The following is a 21,907-nucleotide window of genomic DNA, read 5'->3' on the forward strand; positions in this document are numbered from 1 at the left end:
AGGCCAGCCTCGGCCGGGCGGCTCCGGGCCCCGCGCTGCTCCCGCGCTGCGCGCTCGTGACCCCGCCGCAAGCCACCCGCCAGCCCGGCGTTGGGGCCCCAGTTCACGGCGAGGAAGCGGAGGGGAAGACAGGCGCCGTAGGCTGCTGTCCCCGCCCTGGTAACTCAGAGCAGCGGCTTAGCGGCAGGGGCGACGGCCGTCGGAGGGCCTGCCCTGGGCAAGCAGGTGACACAGGGTCGCACTACATCCCTGTAACCTACCCCCCCCCCCCCCGTTTGCAAAGGAAGACCGGGTCTCAGGGAAGCGAAGTTACTTGGCCACGGAGACGCAGCTGGTCAAGTGGCAGAGCTGGCATTGGAACCACGACTGTGGGAACAAACTCAGCGCTGGTCACTGCTGACCATTCCTGAAGGGGCCTCTCACCTGGAATTTGACATCCCCTCGCCTGGTCCTTGCCTCTAAACTGCGTAGGGCACTTAGGGTCTGTGACCACAGGGTGATGCTTCTGAGGCTCCAGCAGAAAAGCGGCTGCTTGCCCCAGGGGCATTCAGCTGTGCCGAGGAAGAACCAGACCGAAAGCAGGGCTCAGACTCGGCCAGGTACCGCGTGCTGTTTTGAGCCTGTTTCCTATCTCTGAACTCAGGTGAAGGAGCCCAGAAAAGCCACTTCTTGTAGATGGCCTTCTCTTGTAGATTTCAGGCTGGCCCCCCCCTGCCAGAAGACACCTGTCTTCCTTTCCCACCAGGTGCCTGGCGGTCTTGCCCTCTCCCCTCCATCTGCCTGCCCTACCCCGCACAAACTCTGGAGTCCGGAGCACCTCTGAGGGGTGGGCACTGTGCCCACTAGGCCCCAGCCCACTCTGGGAAACGTCGCCTCCTGTGCCATGCAGAGCCCTGGCCCCAGGCCCAGCCTAGAGAGCCCCTGAAGCCAGTCAGAAACCTGGATCATGGGAATCTGATGAGGCAGGTAGGGTAGGGACCACACAAGGTCACACGGCAACCAAGAGGCTGAGGCCATTGTCTTCCCTGGAAGGAACTAGATGTGGGGTTTCTGGCCTCCCCATTCCTGAAGCTGGCTGTGAGGCCTAGCAGTATTGCCCAGCTTCTGGCTGCTGGGACATAAATTAAAGACCAACCCCCAGGTCGGGGACTGGCCCTAGGGCTGACTCCTCTGTACATGGAGATCTTCCTCCTCTCACCATGGCCTTGACCTGTGAGGCTTCTTTCCTTGCCGAGGCTGTAAGACAGTGAGATCTTCTTCCTAGGTGAGAGGAGTGTGTCAAAAACTCTTGAATGTGGAAGAGGAAGTGTGGTGAGTGAGGGAGGCTAGGGCATGCAAGAAAGGCCCTGAACATTATTGGTAGTAGTGGCCAACTGCCGGGCACCCAGCTGGCCAGGCACAGAAAGACCTGGAACTCAGATTCAGGCCTCTGGCCCCTGCTGCAGGGCTCTCCCTGCACCGTCTGGTCCACACAATGAAGATCTCTCTCAGGCCTGGGGGATTTTCTGTGTGATAGACACATGTGCCCTCTGTGGACTATAATAATTGTTGTTGTTGTTGTTGTTGTTTTAAGTAAATGATTTTTTTTTTTTAGAGCAATTTTAGGTTCAGTTAAATTGAGAGGAACATAGAGATTTCCCATCCTCCCTGGCCCCACCCATGCGCAGCCTCCTTCAACAGATTGGTACCTTTGTTGTAGAGCCTGGACCTACACCAACACATCATTATCACCCAGAGTCCCTAGTTTATTTGAAGGTTCACTCTAGGTGGTGTACATTCTGTGGATTTGGATAAATGTACAAGACGTGTATGTACCATTGTAGTAGCATACAGAGTAGTTTCACTGCCCTAAAAATCCTCTGTGCCCCGCCTTTTCTTTTCTTTTTCTTTTTCTAACTATTTCTGTATTTACAGAATGCAAATGACTTCACTTGGGTTTCTGCCAACTTTACAATCCTGCATGGAGTTCTCTTCTTTATGATGCCCTCCCATTCCTGGGATCACCAATGCTGAGGACACAGGCTGTGTTTCCTTCTGTGCATCTTATGTCTGTGTAAACATAACCACTGTGAGATGATGAGGGCTGAGCATATGAGTGGTCCCAGGAGCCAGTTCCAGAAGCCAGCGTTGACTGCATCACCTCGTGTGTGCCTGACCTCACTGTACAATTTCATCCTTACAGCCGCCCTCACGATCGGTATCTCCAATTCACGGATGAGAACACTGAGGCTCACAGGTCCCAAGGGCAGTAAGTGTCAGAGCTGGGATTTGACTGAGCTGACATCTCTGCACTTTGAAAAGCAGACAGCATCTTGGTCTGTGAGAATTCCTCTCTTGCATCTGGGGGACGGAGATGCTGAGCCAGCATGGAAAGAGCCTGAAGATACAAGTTTGCCTCACGACTGAGCCCCTAAATGTGAAGTGTGAGGCCTCAGCAGCCTAATATGTGGCCCCTTCTTTTCTTTGGCATGGTTTTTAGAAGACTCAGGAGCCTGAGCTGGGGAAGGAAGGGAGGGTGAGCCCAGCTCATGTCCACAGGACACATGTCAGCAGAAAATACACACCTAGTCAGAGGAATGCACTTTCACATTCTACACACACATATGCACATGAACCCTCATGATGTTCAAAGCTGTCTCCTCACCATTATCCCATTTAGGACTCCAATCAGGGCTGCCTCCTATGGTTGCTCATGCCGTGCACTGCACAATTGTAAGAGCCGCCAGTCACATGGACTGTGATGTGAGCAGCACCCCCTGGAGTAGCCTAACACAGTGGCCCTGTTCACAGTAACCTGGGAGGGAGCCAAGGAGACTTGGCCCATTTTGTAGCTAGTAGAAACTGAAGCTCAGAGACAGCCAGTGACTTACCCATGGGTCAAAGAATGAGTCAGTGGTTGGAACAAATTCTATGTCATCCTTTGTCTCCCTCCCCCAGGCATTTCACAAAGAATTCCTCTTTCTTTCTAAAACTTTGATTTACTTTCAAAAACAAATCATTTTGAACTTCTATCTATTTTTGAAGAGGAGCCATACTCATGTGATACAGAATTGTAAGGGTACGAAAGGATATAAAGAGAAAGCTGTTCCCCATCCACCCCGACCCCCAAACAGCCCCTGCTGCTGTCCTGTGCCCCCTTCCAGAGACAGTCTGTACACCTGTCACACCAGAGGGCGCGTACAGTGCCTGCACACGTTGCTGTTTTCACATTACGTGTCCTGCAGTGTATCAGAACATTTCAGGCTATGGGATTCTTCGTTTTACCCGTGAACAAAATTCCATCAAGTGGAGGCCTTAATTGCTGCCTAAGCAGGACCCACTGGTGTTCATTCACATAGGGCGTTTCCAATCTCTCCTGCAAGCAAAGGATTGCCAGATACTCCCCCTCCTCGAGCACAGAGTATCATTTCGTAAATCTGAAAACACACCTCAAGGATACATTCTTCATTTCTTTAAAATCAAAATGTTTCATTTTTGAAACAAACATAAAACACCATGAAAGGGCATATCAGAAAATATAAGAGGAGATCCATATCGCTCACCCCTACTTCCTAGAAGTGACCAATAATTCATATTATTTCATGTCTTGCACCTGTGGCTTAATATATATGATTGGTTGCAAAACCAGCCACAACACTTCACACCTCTTTGGGTGCACTGTCCCTTGTGACTTTGTAGCTCGTCCCACTAAGAGTCAGAGTCTGTTTCTCCCTACATTAAATCTGAGCTTGGCCCTATTCCTGGCTTTGGCCATTAGAATGTGGAAGTGATGGTGTGCCAGTTCCAGGCCTAGGTCTCAAGAAGCTTTACATGCTTCTGCTAACTCTTTTGGAAACTTGCTGCCCCATGGGAATAAACCATGGCTAGCCTGCTGGAAGATGAGAGATACATGGAACAGGGGAGACTCATCCCAGTTGCCCCAGTCAAAGTTCCAGAGAGCAGCTCCTTGAAATCTAATCTGATGTCCCAACTCCAACCCTTACCCCCTACCCCATGCCAGCTTCCCCAGCAAAATCAGAGCCCTCCATCCAACCAGAGGCAGAGTATAGCCACCTAGGTATCTCTACAGAGGTGGGAGGTGGGGGGTGGGCAAGGCTTGGAGGAAGCCATATGCATGCTCATTTTGTATGCCAGAGAGCAGAGGTCTTTCCAAATGTGTCTTTGGGAGAAAAATTGTAAAATGGTCACCAATGACTGTCCCTCTTACCTCCTGCCTGTTCTAGTTGGTCTTTCATTCACTCAACACACTTTTGTTGAGCACCCACTACATACCAGGTCTAGGTGTCAGGGATATAGCCATGAGCAACACTGACATTCTCTGCAAGTTACATGCTAAATGGATGAGACAGACAATATGCATTTAAGCTCATGATTATATGTCAGTAAGTAATAAGTGTTCAGAAAGAAATAAAGCAGGGTAAAGAGACAGCAGTGATGGGATAGCCAAGGAATGCCCATCAGGGAAGGGATGTGTGAGCAGACACTGGAACAATAACAAGGAGTGAGCCCGGCAGACATTCTAGGCCAAGGGTGTAACAGCGTGTGCAAAGGCCTGGAGGTCCCTTTGTTCCTAAGATCCTGAGCTCAAGGTTGGAGTGAGTGTGCAGAAATGCTGGAGGAACAGCCAGGAGGCAGGTGTGGCTGGAGCAGAGTTAGCATGGGGTGTGGGGAGTGGGGAACAAGGATAGAGGTGTCTCCTGTCACTCCACTCCCTCTTCCAATCCTCAACACCCCCCTCCCACCATCTGCAAACTGACCTCTCCATCCTTTTTCCTCTTGTCCAAGGCTGATCCCTCCCCCCAAGCTCTGGATCCCATTTAGCCCTTTATGCCTCCTCAGATGCCTCCTGCCTCCCTCCAGCCTGAGATTCTTAGCACACATCATTCCCTCTCGCTCCAAGTCCTCCCCACCCCTTTTCGCCTGGCTGTGCATCTTTTCAGGTCCAGGCAGGCCTCACATTTCCTGAAGGCTTCTCTGGTGCCCCAGGCTGGGTTGGAGGCCCTGTGGGCTCCCTCACTTGCCTGAGCTTCCACCCTGTGGATCTGACTCACTGGCAAGGTCATGAGCTCCCAGGGCCTAGCAAATGTCTGATTCCCCTTTGCATCCCCAGGCCTGAGCTCTGGGTTTGGCCAGGTATGTGATGACATTCCTATGGCTTCAGGCTAAGACATCTGGCTCCCCAGATGTGTCTTCTGCACCATCTCCCCTGCTTGTCCCTGTAGCCTGGGACAGTTGAGTCTCCGCCACCAAGACCTATTTGCTGCTCACTAAGCCGATCTGGTGTTTCCTGTCCACCCCCACCATAATAAGCCACTCCCATTCCTGTCTCCTTAGCCCAAATCTCCTCCATCAAAACCAGCTGGAGCCTGTTTTGATTGGAGCAGCACAAAGCACACGAGAAACAGCCAGACAGGTACGTTGTATGATGTCTGCCTGGCCCTCAGCTTCCTCACCCATTGGCTGGGGATGCAGTGGTACCCAAAGCATAGGGCAGGGGTGGGGAGTGGATGGTGTGTGCTTACCCGGTCTCTTCCCCTTGGCCCTGGAATCCCTGAGGTGCTAGAGTTATCTCTGTAACCCCCCTCAGTGTCCAGAATATAACAGCTTCTCAGCAAATATATACGAAATATATAAAGATGCCATACTTTATGGTTTCCATTGCACAAACATTATTGTGTTCTGTCCTTGCAGCAATTCTTACCAGCATCCCGTCATTTCATATGAGCACACTGTGGCTCCTGAGCCAGGAAGACGGAGTCAGGAGGGCCTTGGCCATCAGCTTTGGCAAGACTCCTACCAGACATTCAGAGAAGTTGTGGGATCCGCCCAAGGCCAGCCCTTGAATCCTGATCCTTAGATTCCAGATCCTAAGCTCAAAACCCTTGCACATTCTTAAGTCCTCCCTATGACACTCTGAAGTGAGCAATGATATCACGCCCATTTTATAGCCCAGAAAACTGAGGCCCAGCTTGTGAATGACAGAGGCAGAACTTGACCCCAAGTCTGGGGACTATCTCTGTGTTCCTCACACATCTCCATACGTAAGCCGATTGATAATAAGGAGAGATGTTTTCTTTCCCTCTCTTTTGGCCTTTTTCCCATTTTTGAGGATTTAGGGTAGCAGCTGTCCTGGAAAGAACAGGACATGCAGTGCCCAGCCAGGCACCAGCTGGCTGGAGGTGGGAGGCAGGAGCTGTGAATTAATTGGTCAGCCCCTTTGAGTTGGGAGCAAGCCTCTGAGTGCATCTCCATTGTTTTGCGGCTTAGAGACCTGGGGAGGTGGAGTGCCTCACCTCCCAGCGGCCACACGTTGACCTTGGAGCTGGGGTGTAACTTCAGGCACTGTTGACAAATGGAAAGTAGCTGGAGTCCTGGGGCGGGGATACTGCCCTGTTTGTGTTTTGTCATCTGTCTTTGGTGTCCCAGGCTTTAGGGCTGGGTTAGGACTGTAAAAGCAGGGATGGTCTTAACGTTTGGTTATTACTTGGCATGAAGAGGTAGGATGTGGGCATCCTGCAGCATTTAGCTGACATCCATATCCAATGGTAAAATCATGTCTCCTGCCTGGGACTGCTACACGGACATGCAATTAGTACCTGGCAACACACACACACACACACACACACACACACACACACGGGTCTGCGGAGCCCCAAAGCTGAGGAAATCCTGCAGGTTTTGAAGCATTTAGTCAACACCTACTGTATACCAGGCACGCACTGACCACAACACTGGCTAGGAGTGCTGCGGATGACCTTGGTGCACCCTTAGCCTCCTGAAGCCTTGGTTGCCTCAGCTGGAAGGAGGAGATAATGATAATACTGGCCTCATGATCCTGTAGACAATGAGGGGGATAAACACCACAGCCTCGAGAGGGTCCATCCCAGCTGCCAAAGTGCTGGTCAGGAACTGAAGCACAAACGGCTCTGTGAAAATTAAATAATTTGGCTCCTCCAAATCTTAGGAGATTTTTTTTTTTATCAATTTCATGTCATGGACTGGATGGAATTGGAACTAAAATCCACATGACTTTTGAATGAAATACACATGGGAAAGAGAGAAGAAGAAAACTCATGCTGACTACTCATAATAGCCAAGATAGGAAAACAGCCTAGGTGTCCAGCATCGATAGATGAATGGATAAAGAAGATGTGGTGCTCACGTACAACGGAATAGTATTCAGCCATGAGGAAGAAGGCAAGCCTGCCATTTGCTGTGGCTTGGATGAAACTTGAGAGCATGATGCTAAGCGAGGTAACTCAGAGAAAAACAAATACTATATGGTCTCACCTGTAGGCGGAATCTGAAAAAGTCAAACTCAGAGAAACGGAGTAGAGTCGTGGTCGCCAGGCATCAGGAGTGTGGAAAATGGGGAGCTCTTGGTCAAAGGTACAAACTTCCAGTCCTAAGATGAATAAGTTCTGGGGATCTAATGTACAGCATGCTGTTAATGCTGTTATAGCTAATGATACTGTATTGCATGCTTAAATATTCTCATCCCTGAGCACCTTAAACTTACACAATGTGTAATTGTGTGTCACGTGCCAATTTTATCTTAACCTGGAGGATAAAAGTGAAGGGAAAAAAGGGACGCATGCTGAAATATGTAGTAAACCATCAAGGAAATGATAAGCCAAGATCGAAAGAGTAAACAAAATATTTCCTCCTAGGGACACCTGGGTGGATCAGCCATTGAGCGCTGCCTTTGGCTCAGATCTTGATCCTGGGATCCAGGATCGAGCCCCGCTTTGAACTCCCTGCATGAAGCCTCCTTCTCCCTCTGCCAGTGTCTCTGCCTCTCTCTCTCTCTCTTTCTCTGTGTGTGTGTGTGTCTCATGAGTAAATATTTAGTTTTTTAAAAATTTTTATTTATTTATGATAGTCACAGAGAGAGAGAGAGAGAAAGAAGAGAGAGGCAGAGACACAGGCAGAGGGAGAAGCAGGCTCCATGCACCGGGAGCCCAATGTGGGATTCGATCCCGGGTCTCCAGGATCGCGCCCTGGGCCAAAGGCAGGAGCTAAACCACTGCGCCACCCAGGGATCCCTGTCTCATGAATAAATAAAATCTTAAAAAAATATATTTCCTCCTCGCTGGGACTTGCCCTTTGACTTTCTTAAAGGTATCTTTTGATGTTGTTAATTTCAATCAAGTACAACATCTGTATTTCTTCTTTCCCAGGTAGGGCGCCTTGTCTTCTGTTGAAATCCTTGCCTCCCGAAGGCCATAAAGACTGCCTTGAATGCTCTACACTGCAGTCTATCATCCACCTTGGATCATGTCTATGCATGGAGCATCAAGTCAAGGTTTGCGATTTTCCATATGATGTCCAGTCATTCCAGCATGATGTGTTGAAAGTCATTCCTTTCCCCCACTGAACTGCTGTGGTGCTTTGGAATATGGAACACTGCATAGCAACAAACACAAGAAGCTGCTGCCTCCTATGACAGCATGGGTAAAGTCTGTAGATTTTACGGTAAACGAGAGAAGCCAGACACAAAGGAATGTGCAGCACGATTCCATTTATAGGATGTTCCAAAGAGGCCTCTGCAGTGACAGGGTGATAGTGGATGCCTTGGGGTGGGGTGTCACCTGGGAGGGGGCACAAGGGATCCTTCTGGGGTGTGGAAGTGTTCTTTATCTCCACCTTGGGTGGTGCTCCACAGGTGTCTGCAAATGAAAACAAAAATCGATGAGCTGTACCATTAGGAACATTCTTTTAAATTAGTGTGCAAACAGCCACTGTTTGTATGCTATATGCTGATTAAAAAAAAAAAGTTCTTAGAGCACCCAGGAGGAAAAGATGCATTCAGGCAGCGGGTGTTCACTGTGGAAGCTGTGAAGAGACTTTTCAGAGCTGGAGAAATAAAAAGAGAAGCAGCCCCTGGAAGCTGGCCTGACTTCTAGCTGTTTATGTCCCCCCATGGGACATAAACAGGCTCACAAAACACCAACCTCACCCGAGGTCCCTCTGGGACAGTGAGAGGGTGAGACACAGCAAGGCCACTTCACAATTGTTTCTCAGCATGGACAAAACGAGGTCCCCATGCTACCCACAAAACCCCAAGCTCCCTCTCTCATTGAGCCTCTTATTAAGCTAAAATAAATATGTCTCTACCAATTATCACCTATCAGCATTATCATCGTTTTGGTCTCCCACTCTGTAGATGACACTGATTGAGGATCCTCGGTCGCACAATTGCTTCTGCTTTCTGGCAGCATCCAATCTGGTGAGCCCCTCCTACCTGTGTTCCTTCCCTAAATCACCCAGCTGAAGCCCAAATCCTATAATGAGTTCTTTTCAGCACTCTCTACAGAGAACTCAGAATCCCCATGAGCAGCAAGGCCACACTATTTAACTACTGGTGGCTCCAGGTGATCTGGCTGCAGGGCATCTATTGGACATTTGCCCAAAGTCCTGCAGAATAATCAGGTGTTTGCCATGCAGAGAAGGGAAAAGTGATCCAAGTAAAAGGCATAGATGAGCTAACACTTTTGCAGGAGGTGGAGGGACCCTGTTTGTGGATAGTGCTGGGGTGGGGGACATACAGTGGAGGTGGGTTGGGGCCAGAGCATGAGTGTTGAATGCTAAGCTATAGAATGATGCTGAGACCAGGGTGAAGGGCACAAGACCTGACCCTGGAAGAGTGAGCACCTCCTTCAGCTTTGCACCCGAGGCACCTCACTCCCCTCACACTAATTCCAACCCTACCGGAGTTTCTGGAATTGCCTCTAATTCAGAGCCAGCCCCAGCCTTGACTCAGTCTAGGGGGGACACCAGTCCCCATCAGTCTGGGGACACCCTAGACTCAGGCCAAGACTCAGGCCATGGGGACACCAGTGGGCAGAGCTGTCCCCAGTGCCATCTGTATGGCCAACCCTTTCTCCTGCTAACTATAGTAACTGTTTCTAGGCTTCAACTTGTGCCACACTCAGCTACCCCAGCTCCTGGCATGAGACTCAGTGTGGATTCATGGGCAAGGGGCCACCGACCTCCCACCCCTGATTGCCAACCCCCCAGGGCTTTTTGGCCTCTGTCCACTGCCCTCCATCCCTCCTGTAGACCCCTGCCTGTCAAAGACCTGGCCTCTCTCGTCAGCCCAGGACTCAATTTGGGTCCTCTCTGACCCCTGGCCCCTGTGTCCTTTGGTGCTTGGCCACACCTGCCTGGCTCTCTTCGATCCCTGGGGCCTCTATGTGGCTGACTCCTGACTGGTAAGCTTTGAATGCTGGAGGTCAGGTAGGCTCTGTTCTCAGCCTTACATTTTCCTTGAGTGACCTTACCTCCTCTGCTGGTTCCTATGACCCTAAGACCCCTAGATCTCTTTCCCAGTCCCCAGACCACTGAATCCTACCACAAGATAGATGCTTTCATTTGGGGCCCCAGAGTTCCAAACACCCATCTCAGGCTGGGTTCTCTGTGTCAGAGACTCATGCTCCAGGGATGTGATAGGAACAACTCCTGGGAGAATCTGATGAGGGCACAGAGGAAGCAGGATCTGGAAGGGGAGAGGATGCTGAGTGAGGACCCCACAGATGGCAGCTCCATCCTGGTTCCCCAGTTACTCTGGAGGCTAAGTCACACTGCAAGCCTGCCACTCCTGGAGGCAAGGTGTTTGGGCTTGCATACTCCTGTGCCCATGATCAAGGGTGGGCTTACCCACCCATTCCCAGCCACAGCAGCATCCAGAAGGAGCCTGCCTAGGAAGAGATGCAGGAGCAGGATGGGCCAGGATGCAAATACCATCCAAACAGGTAGAGGGTACAAAAACATGGGAAGAGACTGCACCCATCATCCCCTCCAATTGCTCCCCCGTCAAGATTTGTCACCTCCACAAGTAGTAAACTCTGGGGCCCAGGCCCAAAAGCAGAAACCACCAGTCCAGGTGGTTCAAGTGGCCCAGTCCAGGTCAGTTCAAGCATCTGGGCCAGCTCTCCCTCTGTTACTTGTGCTGGGAGGTGGCACAGGGAAGCCCAACCAGGCCTTGACCCAGGAACCCCTGGTCTATTAGGAGTCCCTGATACCAAGAAATGACAGAGGAAAAGAGATGTCATTATTCCTCTACCATTCCTCCACGAGGAAGTGGGACTTGGGCTGGGGCGTGAGGACAGGCTGCTTAGACTTGGGGCAGGGAGACAGGTCTGGGGTGAGAAAGATGTCACAGAATGAGGAGGCATTGATCTAGAGGTGAAAGGGATGATTCAGGCAGGAGATGGGGGGCAGGATGCAGCCTGGTTTACATGGGAAACAACACTGGTTTCACCAAGAATTCCCACAACTTTATCTGCATGCCACCTGCACGGTTTTCGACCTAATGATTTTCTATAAAGAACTCTCATTTAAAAGAAAAAAAACTTGAATGAGTTTCTTTCAAAAGGACACTTCATATTACTACCTCAAGTAGAAAGTGAATATCACTTGCCTAGAAAAAGAGAGAGGGGATTGTCCAGAAGGCCGTTGGACACATGGGTCTGGAGCCTGAGGGTGGGGGATCTGGACAGGAGGTGCACATTTGGGGTGACCAGCATACGGACTCTGTGCCCCAGGGCACCCCCAACAAGCCGGGGAGTGTGGGAAGGTGTGGGAAGCCGAGGGGGTAGGGCCGCCAAGGAGGGGGTCTGCTCGCTGGGAGCCCGGAGCACCTGGAGAAAAACATACAGCCCACTGGGGATTATGGAAGCTCAAATACCAGATCCCTCCTTTAGGAACACAGCCTCAGCATTTTGCTATAAAATGCTTTTCCTACCTCTCCCATAAATGTAAAATGTTCTTTGAAAAAAAAAAGTATTTATTTATTTTTTTTTAACGAGAACAACAAATGATTGATATTCTTCCAAGGGATTAAAAAACTAAAAACCAGCTTTTACTTGATGCAGCCGTCGATACCTTCAACACATCCCTTTCCAAAAATAACAATAACAAAACAAAATGCAAACAGGGCATGTTGGACACCAGAGTAGGAAAGTTTCCAGAAAAATTAAAAAAATATATATTTGTCTAAGGTTTTAACAACCAAACTGACAACCCCCTGCCCTTGGCTTCCACGCTGTAATCAGAGCTGAACAATGGAGTGAAGACAAGCCTGTTTTCCCCGGGGTGCGGCCCATGTCAGCAGATGCATCAGTGGGGAGCTTTGTGCTCTCCAGCTGATGTGCAAAGCAGCTCTGCTAGCTGGTTTCCTGGTTTGAGTTTGGGGCATCTGTGCCGCCCCCCTCAGCAGCCGGCTTCCTCTTCCAGGACACTGGGCCCTTCCCTGCACGGTCTGCTGGTTCCCTACCTCTGAGCCTTAGCAGTTACTGTTTCTCTCCATCCGGTACATTCTTAATGCCACTCCTCCTCAATCTCTGCATGTTCAAATTCTCACCATCTCCTAACACCAAGGCGAGCACAGCATCCAACAGACCTGCCACAACCCTGGTTTATACCACGTGATTATTAACAGTGTCTCCTTTCACTTTCAAAAACTAGGGATCCTGGTTCATAGGACAGATTCTATAATCACCTGACAGGAAGCCCAACTCAAATGCGTCCTCTAGGAAGCCACCCCTGATTTCCAGAGCCATGTCTTCTTTATCCTGAACTTGCACAGCCCCGAGTCCTCTTCCTGAATACATCATACACACTGTAATGGGCACTCTCCTCTGCATGCAGGCCTTTCTCCTCTACTAAGCAGATACAGTCTCTTCATTAAAAACATTTATAGACATAGTATTGTGGGTTAGACTGCATCCCCCCAAAAAGATATATGCCCATTCTCACCCCTGGTACCTGTGACTGTGACCTTATTTGGAAATAGTTTTTGTAGAATGACCCAGGTTAAGATGAGGTCATTTGGGTGGGCCCCAATACAGTATGACTATGTCCTTGTAAAAAAGAGAAATTTGAACACAGAGACACGGAGAGAACTCTACCGTGTGACCAGAGTGACACGTCCGCAAGCCAGGGATGCCAACAGCTGCCAGCAAACACCAGAAGCTGGAAGGGGCAAGGAAGAATCCTCCCCTGGAGCTGTCAGAGGAAGCAGGACCCTTCTGACACTCAGCTCTGGGACCTCTAGCTTCCTGACCTATGAGACAGTAAGTTTCTGTTCTTTTTTTTTTTTAAATTTTTTTAAAGGCTTTATTTATTCATAGAGACAGAGAGAGAGAGAGAGAAAGAGACACAGGCAGAGGTAGAAGCAGGCTCCACGCAGAGAGCCTGACATAGGACTCGATCCAGGGTCTCCAGGATCACATCCTGGGCCGCAGGCGGCGCTAAACCGCTGCGCCACTGGGGCTGCCCGTAAGTGTCTGTTCTTAAAAGCCACTCTGTTTTGGGTACTTTGTTACAGCAGCCTTAAGAAATGGAGAAAGACAGTAACTACTCTTTTAAATGACTGCTTCATTGGCATATAATAAATATATAAATAAATACTATAAGATTCACCCCCTCCCTTTTTTTTTTTAAGATTTTGTTTATTTATTCATGAGAGACACAGAGAGAGTACCGTCTACACCTTGCTCCTTTGGCTCTGCCTATCCTGGACATTTCATGCAGTTTGTGGCATTTTGTGACTGGCTTCTTTCACTGGGCATGTTTTCAGGGTACATCCATGTTGTAGCATGTAACAGTAGTTTACTCCTTTTTATGACTAAATAGTATTCCATTGTGTGCCTAGACCACATTTTATTTACCACTTCATCAGTTGATGGACGTTTGGGTTGTTTCCACATTCTGGCTCTTATGAATAAGGCTGCTGTGACTATCCATGTACAAGTTTTTGCATGGACATGAATTTTTTATTCTCTTGGATAGAGATACTTAGAAAAGATTTATTTACCTATGAGAGAGAGAGAGAGAGAGAGAGAGAGAGAGTGCAAGCACAGGGAAGGGCAGAGGGCAAGAGAAACTTTAACAGACTCCACAGTGAGTGCAGAGCCCGCCTCCGGGCTCAATCCCATGACCCTGAGCCAAAACCAAGAATGGGTTGCTCTACTGACTGTGCCACTCAGGGGCCCTGGTTGGGAGACTTATGGAAAGGTAATGCCTGCACATTAAGGCAGAAAGAAAGAAAAGAAAGAAGAAAAAGAAGAAAAAGAAAGAAAAAGAAAGAAAGAAGAAAGAAGAAAGAGAAAGAAAAGAAAGAAAGAAAGAAGAAAGAAAGAAAGAAAGAAAGAAAGAAAGAAAGAGAAAAAGAAAAAGAGAAAAATGTACAATTAAAAGCTAGATTCTTTCTCTCCTCAGGTAGAGTTTTGCTCCCCAGAGACCACCTATTCGTTTCATTCCTGTCCTTCCAGAAATGTAATCTGCCCACACACACTCAGATAAGTGAATATCCATTTTCTCCAACAAGAATACCAGCTTGCAAGTGTTGTGTCCCTTGGTCTTCTAACACAGCAACATCTCTGGCTCCTTCTGCATCGGTGCATAGGGCCACACTGCCTTCTTTCAGTGACTGCCTTGCTCAATTGTTTGAATGTGCCTTCCATTTTCAAGTTACTTGACAGACATTTAGGCCGCTCCTAAATTTTTGTCACTGCAAATTCACTGCCCTGAACATGCTTGTGTACCCGTGCAAACATCCCTCAGAGACGAACTAGAAGGCCCAGGGGTGGACTTGCTGGGACACAGAATGTGAAGCTGCCTGGTTTTGAGTAAGGAGACAGCCCTGAGTTTCTTGATATCATGGCTGAATCCTACTCACCTTAGTGCCCCAGAAAGACCTGTGCATAGCACAGACAGGTGCCTGGTGGGGAGATGGGTGGAGCTTGCCCTCCTCTATTTCATCTCTTGAATTTGTGTGTTTTGAGCCTCACAAGGCTGGGGGCGCGGCTCTACGCGCGCTGCCCCTGACCTGCTGATTCACCAGCCTGTTAGTGACCTCATGGAGATGTTACAGCCCAGGTATGGAAACTAGATCCTTTGCCAGCACCTTTCCATAAATGTTAAGAACCAAGCTCAATTATTCTCTTAACAAATAGTAATTGTCAACTTTAAAACTAGCCAGATTAACAAAAATAACCTTTCTGAATTATGGACTCGGTATGATGGTATGAAAGTCTTTTTTTTTTTTTTCTTTCATCTTGCTGACGCAAAAACAGGCTTTGAAAACAAACTTCATTGACTTTGCACTCGTTTTCCAACTGGACAAAGATTTTCTGGCCAATCAATTTTATTGTACAGTGTGCCTTAACAAGTTTGAGAATCAGGTGAGGGCAACTCTATCCCAGCCCTGACACCAAATTAGACGGGTGACCTTGAGCATGTTTGTTATCTTCACTAGGTAGCAGTTTGCTTAACAGCAAAGGGAGGGGTGAGATAAGATTGAGAGCCCAAGATCTTCAGCTTCTAGATGAAACTAATCTCTGTTCGTGATGGTGCCTACGTGCCTGTTGGTAGACAGGAGTTCTCTCTTCTGGTCTGAAACTCTAACCTCCAGCAAGGAGTGAATGTCAGATTTACCGTCTACACCTTGCTCAAGCTTGAAGTGCAAAGGGTTAATGTCACATTTCACCATCTAGACAGCCCTTTCAGGACCCCATTTGCCTAGATAAACTCAGAACCAATATTATTAGCCTGTGCAGGTACCTTTGGCAAAAGTTTCCGGGTGGAGATGGGGATCTGGGAGTGGCCTGGGGATTACAGATGAATTAGCATTTCTTTCCCTGGCTCATTACCGGTAGATAAAGGCGCCTCCTGCAGCTCCCAGCAGGTTGGGAGCAGGAAGTTGGGTGGTTTAGGCAGCAGGAATCTGGCTTCACAAAGGCCCCTGAAAGCCATTGTTCCAGGGCTTAACCGGGCCCTTCTGTTGGCAGCTCCCTCAGGTCTCGACTGGAGCCAAGGTCTTCACCCAGACACTGATAAACAACACAGTCGGTGCCAGAATAAGCTTCATACACTCCCCTGCCAGCCAGTCACTCCCCTGCTCAAGAACCCTCAATTACTCCCTGTTGCCCACCCACTCTCTTGCTTGGCACTCCGAGCTGACCACAGTCCAGACCAATTACCTGGCTAATCCTAATGCCCACTGCTTCTCAGTGCTTTATTTTAACCAATGTCTGTCCAGCATCTAGTCTGAGCCAGCCACCGTGCCATGTGCTATGTGAGTATCATCTTGTTTCATCTTGATGAACATTCTTAAAGAAGTTCTCATCCCCATTGCGTAGATGATGAAACTGAGCCCAGGGCAGCTCAAACAGCCTGCCTAGTGCCTCATAGCCAGGAAGGCAATGCATCCCCAGTTGAGATCTCCCTTGCTGCCTGAGATTGGGGCCAGGTACCGATAACCACTGTGAGCAAGGCAGAAATGGAAGGATGCTGATGGGGTGACGCTGAGTGACGAGAAAGAGCAAGCAAGGTGACAAGGGGAGCAGAACATTTCAGACAGAACAGCACGGACAAAGGCCTTCCCTGGGCCTCTGCTGCTTATCTGTCAAAATGTGCATGTGTGTTTGTTTGGAAGGTTTTACTTTCCGGTTTTCTAGTATACTTGCACCCTGAAACACCTGAAATTTCTCTGAATCTCCCCCTAAAATCAGGGAGTGAGTGGTGGGTGCCTCTTTAAATGTTGTGCCCTCGGTGCTTTGCTTGTCTCACCCCTAGACCTGTCAGGCTGCAGGCTGCAATCACCCTGCAACTTGATTCAGGAAATAAATAAACAAATTGGCTGAGATTGGTGAGCTGGGGGTGGGGAACACTGGAACGGGCTCTTGTGGCAAAAGTCAGTTGGACTTGAGCAAAGGCTGCTCCTTTTAGAGAGGGCATGGTCTCTACTCTGCCTTAATTATAAATCAGGTCGGTCTTAATCATTTTTATCCCGTGCAAGGCCCAGGTAGCAATCTGAGTGTGCAACTCCCAGGCAGCATGTTTCACAAGGCAAGTGAGGACCCATTATTCAATTTTTATGCTACTTAACACATCTTTGGCAACCACGTTACATCTCATTTGCTGATTTTCATTCTTCCTTGCTTTCTTGCTCTATCATCTCCTATTCTTTCCCTGCACCCTCTCTCTTCTCACTCCCCACTCATCTCCCTCTCACCCCTGGCTACTTCTCTATCATGGCATGTCTAAATCTATTTTGACATAAGAAGTCTACCAGGGATCAGGAGGGGCTTCAGTGAGATGGTAGCCCTTGAGCAGAGCTTTGGGGGGTAAACGTGAGTCTGTCAAGGAGAAGGAAGGAAGGAGCAAAAGACTTGCCTGCTTAAATACAAGGGCTGGATTCATACAGTTTGAGTTTGAATCCTGGCTTCTCTGCTCTCAAGCTCTGTGATCCGTGCGAAATTATATCACATCATCAACCTCAGTTACTTCATCAGTATGATGGGAATTTCTCTAGCACCTACTAGTGGGCAGGGCTCAGCCTTCAATGAGAAAATTTCTTGGTACAGTCCTGGTGCCTGGTTTACAGAAGGCACTCGATAGATATTTGTTGAATGAATGAACAGAAATTCCAGGCAGAAGGGACGGCATGAAGAAAGGTCTGGAGATGAGACCAAGCACAGCATGTCTGGGAAAACATCTCCCTGCCAGAATCGGTGGCAGAGCCTGGTCTTACTGGCTCCTGAGAGCCAATTGTGCACATCTCTTTCCAATTCTGCATTCAGTGATGTCACCCCGGTAGCTTGGAATCCACGACCGTGGAAGACTTTGCACTGTGGAAATTGGCAAACACTGTAGGTCAGAGCTTTCCTTCCCCCTCTGCTGAGCCAGTTTACCAGTACACCACCCCCTGTAAGCTGGGAAGACAGGCTAGGGTTAGATTTCAAGGGGCCTTGGATTTCAAGGGCCTGGTGACGTTCTGTCCACTTTGTTTGTTGTAGGACTTCAGAGAAACAGTTTGACCTTACTTGACCCGAGAAACATGTGTTTTTCAAAACCAAAGAAGCCCAAAGTTTGAGTTCCTAAAAAAAAATCCCAAACATATAACCATTTTATATTCACATAACTCTCAAAAAAAATCCTCAGTTTAATTTTTTTTAAAAAAATGTATTTCTACTGATTAGCAAAATGTGAATTAGAAAATCACTTAATTCCCAAGCTGAAAAATCAGATTTTTAACTGGGAGAAATGGGTATGAGAGGCCCAGTGTGAGAGGGTGGCAACAGCCAGGCCATATAGGATTTTGTGGGAAAGGATGTTGACTTTGATCCTGATAGCAGTGGGAAATCATTGGAAGGTTTGAAGCAAATTAATGATATGATCAGATTCTGGTCTTAGAAAAGATCCTTGTTGCCCCTCTGTGGAGAGCCTGAAGGGGGCCAACATGGATTCAAGGACACAAAGCAAGAGATGATGGGTGTGGATAAGCATTTTTCTGGAGAGACTAGACCACTATTCACCTTACTTCCTTTTTATCCAGAACACTCGGCTGGACTACATTCCCAGCTTCCTCTGAAGTTACAAGGGGTCGTGTGATTCAGTTCTAGCCAATAGAATGTGTTGGAGGAAATGATGTAAGCCCGGCCATAAGCATTGTCCAGGTTTTTTCTCTTGCCCTCACACTTATGCCAAGGATCCAATGGAGGACTCCAAGGCCTAGGGATAGCAGAGTCACAAGCTGGAAGGAGCCTGGGTCGATGAATGGCTGTGTGGAGCAGAGCCCCACCATCTCCCTGCATTGGACTGTGCTGAGAGGAACAAAGCTTCCTTGTGTTGAACTATGACACCTAAGGCTGCTTATTATGGCAGCTGACCTGACCTACTAGGAGGGATGGAAGCAGAGACAAATGTACACACCTGACAGCTTCTTGGGGTAAAATTGTGGGACTTGTGATTGGTGGAAATGGAATGAGGGAAGAAAAGGCATTGCAGGCCACATTTCTTGCTAAATGGAGGTGTCTTTAACTAAGAGAACACTGTGGGGAGACCATGAGGTGCATCTGAGACACCAGAGTGGATATATCAAGAGACTCTTCTTTTGGCCTCGGCAAGCCAAAGCAGTCTGGTAGCTCCTCTGGGAGCACATCATGGTGACAGGGGCCACCTGTCATCACTCATGTGGGGAGACACAGGAAACCTCTGTCTGTCTATGAAACCATCATGCTGCCTTTGGCCAAAGCCTACCCATGAGGTTAGTGGAAATACTAACAACCTCTTCTCACCCCAGCATACACCCCACCATGTCCATACTGGACTCTTAGCTACAGCGAAGCTAATGTTGGGACATAATTTATTCTTTTTCTTTCCTTTCAATAAATGTTTCCTGAGTACCTACTATAATAATAATGTTAAAACTATCATTCATTGAGCATTTAGTAGGTTCCAGATCTTATGCCAAGTGCTTTACTATATGACTTTGTTTAATCTTCAATCAACAAAGATGAGAATTATTAGTGGTCCTGTTTGACAGTTGGGAACATTGAGGTTCAGAGAAATCACAGATTTGATTTGAAATCATCAAATTCCAGAGACCATGATTGCTAGCATGGGGCCATCCTTGCCCCGGACACTGAGATTGATGCAATCTCCCAGAGCTGAGTGCGGCCCCATCTCCCGGGTTCTCCTAGCAATGGCCCCTTCAGTCCCTCACCGTTCTTGTTCCTCTCAATTGGGCAGTGACTGCTTTCTGCCACCCAACACATTGACATGTCCTGGATCCCTCTTCCTTTGTCTTCAGGAAGCTTATGCCCAGGACACCATATTTCATTTCTCTCCCCCAGGGGGACTGTCTTGTGCCAGGTCATGGGGCCTAGATTACTGATCCAGCCACTGTTGGCATCATAACAAGATCATGTCACCCAAATTATGGCCCCTGATGAACACAGATTCCCAGTCCCTGTTCTCAGGAGGGGGCCACGGGCCTAGGATCTAGAGCAGTTCCTGAGCTAGTTTAGAAACCCATTTGAACCAGCTTAGCTCAAAAGTAGGACTTAAGGCATCACAGAATCCAAGGGCAAGTTGAACCGAAACCTAGCATCAGGCATCCAGATGCCACTACAACACTCTCTGCATCTCTCATTTGCTTCTTGAGGACTGTCACAGGGCAAAAGTGGGTGGTTGCCCACCTAGCATCCCTTCTCATTTTAAAGAGCCTTGATTTGAGGGCACCTGGGTGGCTCAGTCAGTTAAGCATCCGACTCTTGATTTCAGCTCAGGTCATGATCTCAGAGTCATGAAACCGAGCTCCACGTCTGGCTCCACGCTGAGCATGGAACCTGCTTGGGATTCTCTCTCTTTCCTCTGCTTCTCCCTGCTCACATACACTCTCTCTCTAAAAAATAAAATAAAATAAACTTCTTTAAGAAAAACAAAAGTAAAAAATAAAAGATCCCTAATTTTGCTCAGCAATGTACTCAGCTAAATATTTTTCCCCAGCTTCCTTTATGGTAGCCATGAAGCCATGAGATATAGTTTTGGTCAATGAGATGTAAACAGATATCTGCTGTGGGTTCTGTAAAGGTTTGGGGTTTTTTGGGTTTTTTGTTTGTTGGTTTGTTTTACAAAAGGCATCAAACACAGTTGGCCTAGCCCTTCTCCCCTTCATCCTTCCATGAATGCTGATATGATGGCTCCATCCTGTTCCACAGGAGCAACTGTTTTATAGCCATGAGGGAAAAGCAATAAAATCACAAAATTCTTGCTCTGACATCACTGATTGACTGGACCAATGCTCATGATCACCTCCTTCTAGATTTCTTATCATATAAGAGAAAAATAATTTTATTTATTAAGACATTGATGGCCAGATTCATTCTGACTTGCTAGCTAGGGATCCCTGGGGTTTAGCCCCTGCCTTTGGCCCAGGGCGCGATCCTGGAGACCCGGGATTGAATCCCACGTTGGGCTCCCGGTGCATGGAGCCTGCTTTTCCCTCTGCCTATGTCTCTGCCTCTCTCTCTCTGTGTGTGTGTGTGTGTGGGTGGGTGTGTGTGTGTGTGTGTGTGACTATCATGAATAAATAAAAATTAAAAAAAAAAAAAAAACTGACTTGCTAGCTAAAGCTGTCCTGATGGAGACAATTGCTGTCACTACCACTGTGGCTTCATAAATGGAAACATAATTGCCCCTGGCCCCTGAGTTTCACATTTTACAGTCTGAACTCAAACTTCTGAGTCCCAAGTTTGAAAAAACATTCCTAGATGAGGACTCATTGGCCCAGTTTAGATTGCTTCTGCCTGGGCCAATCACCAGTGGCCATGGCCAAGGGGGGCAGGCTGTGACTGGTCCGGTTGGTGCCAACCCCTAGACCAATCAGCCACAGCCACTACAGAAGTGGGAGGGGTTCCATTTGAACATGACACTAAGAAAGGCTCTGGGCAGCTTAACCTAGCAGTGTCTGTTCTGGTCACCCAGCCAAGGGGACTGACTGGGTCATCCCCACTTGCCCTTCCAGCTCTCATCTATTCCACCATGTTTCTTCTTATGCATTGCTGTGTGTCCTGCATGGTGCTGGGCCAGGGCAGCATGGAAACCAGGTCCACTGTCTGGCCCGCTGCCACAGCTAGACCCCAACGGCTGCCTGTTTTTATGCAGTCTTTGGATTCAGTTTATGGGGTTCAGACATGGGCTCTGCTTCTCACTGGCCGATGACAACCAGTTTCCTCATCTGTGACAGGTAGGGACACCCTGCTAACCCGAGTCCTCTCCTGGCTTCAATGGACTTCAGAGTCAGCAGACCGGATTCTGTTCCCCAGCCTGCCCTGTCCTATGTGACCTCAGGACAGCCGCCTTGCTTCTCTGTGTGTGATCTCCTTGTCTGGAGACTGAGGCCATAATCCTCACCTCCCGGGTTGTTAGGGTAAGAAGACTCATGAGACAACTCTGGTCACACAGGAGGTGCTCAGTAAATCCTAAAAATAAAAATTTAATGGCCCCATGGGAATGTATGAGGAGTCATAGGCAGAGTTTCCTGCAACCAGTTGCCCAGGAGGACATTGGGCCCTGGGTGGGAGCCAACCCCCCCCCCCCCCCCCCCCCAGCCAGG

General features: G+C 48.5%; 2 long non-coding RNA genes across 4 annotated transcripts in view; one reads left to right on the forward strand and one right to left on the reverse strand.

Moving 5' to 3' along the window:
• On the forward strand, positions 1 to 9,475 carry LOC144289503 (uncharacterized). 3 transcript variants are annotated; one of them, XR_013357369.1, is made up of 4 exons: positions 1 to 225; positions 1,915 to 7,389; positions 8,181 to 8,305; positions 9,167 to 9,475. It is a non-coding gene; the product is annotated as an uncharacterized LOC144289503 (long non-coding RNA). The 3 variants fall into 3 exon arrangements; XR_013357368.1 differs by lacking the exon at positions 9,167 to 9,475 and having other exon boundaries at positions 2 to 225; positions 8,181 to 9,126; XR_013357370.1 differs by lacking the exon at positions 9,167 to 9,475 and having other exon boundaries at positions 27 to 225; positions 1,915 to 5,413; positions 8,181 to 9,126.
• Positions 7,961 to 21,907, reverse strand: part of LOC144289504 (uncharacterized) — a 25,520-nt gene continuing 11,573 nt past the window's right edge. The window contains exon 4 of the long non-coding RNA XR_013357371.1: positions 7,961 to 8,669. This is a non-coding gene — a long non-coding RNA (uncharacterized LOC144289504). The remainder of the gene's footprint in view (positions 8,670 to 21,907) is intronic.

The sequence above is a fragment of the Canis aureus genome, chromosome 19 (genome assembly GCF_053574225.1).
Source record: "Canis aureus isolate CA01 chromosome 19, VMU_Caureus_v.1.0, whole genome shotgun sequence".
Taxonomy (NCBI): domain Eukaryota; kingdom Metazoa; phylum Chordata; class Mammalia; order Carnivora; family Canidae; genus Canis; species Canis aureus.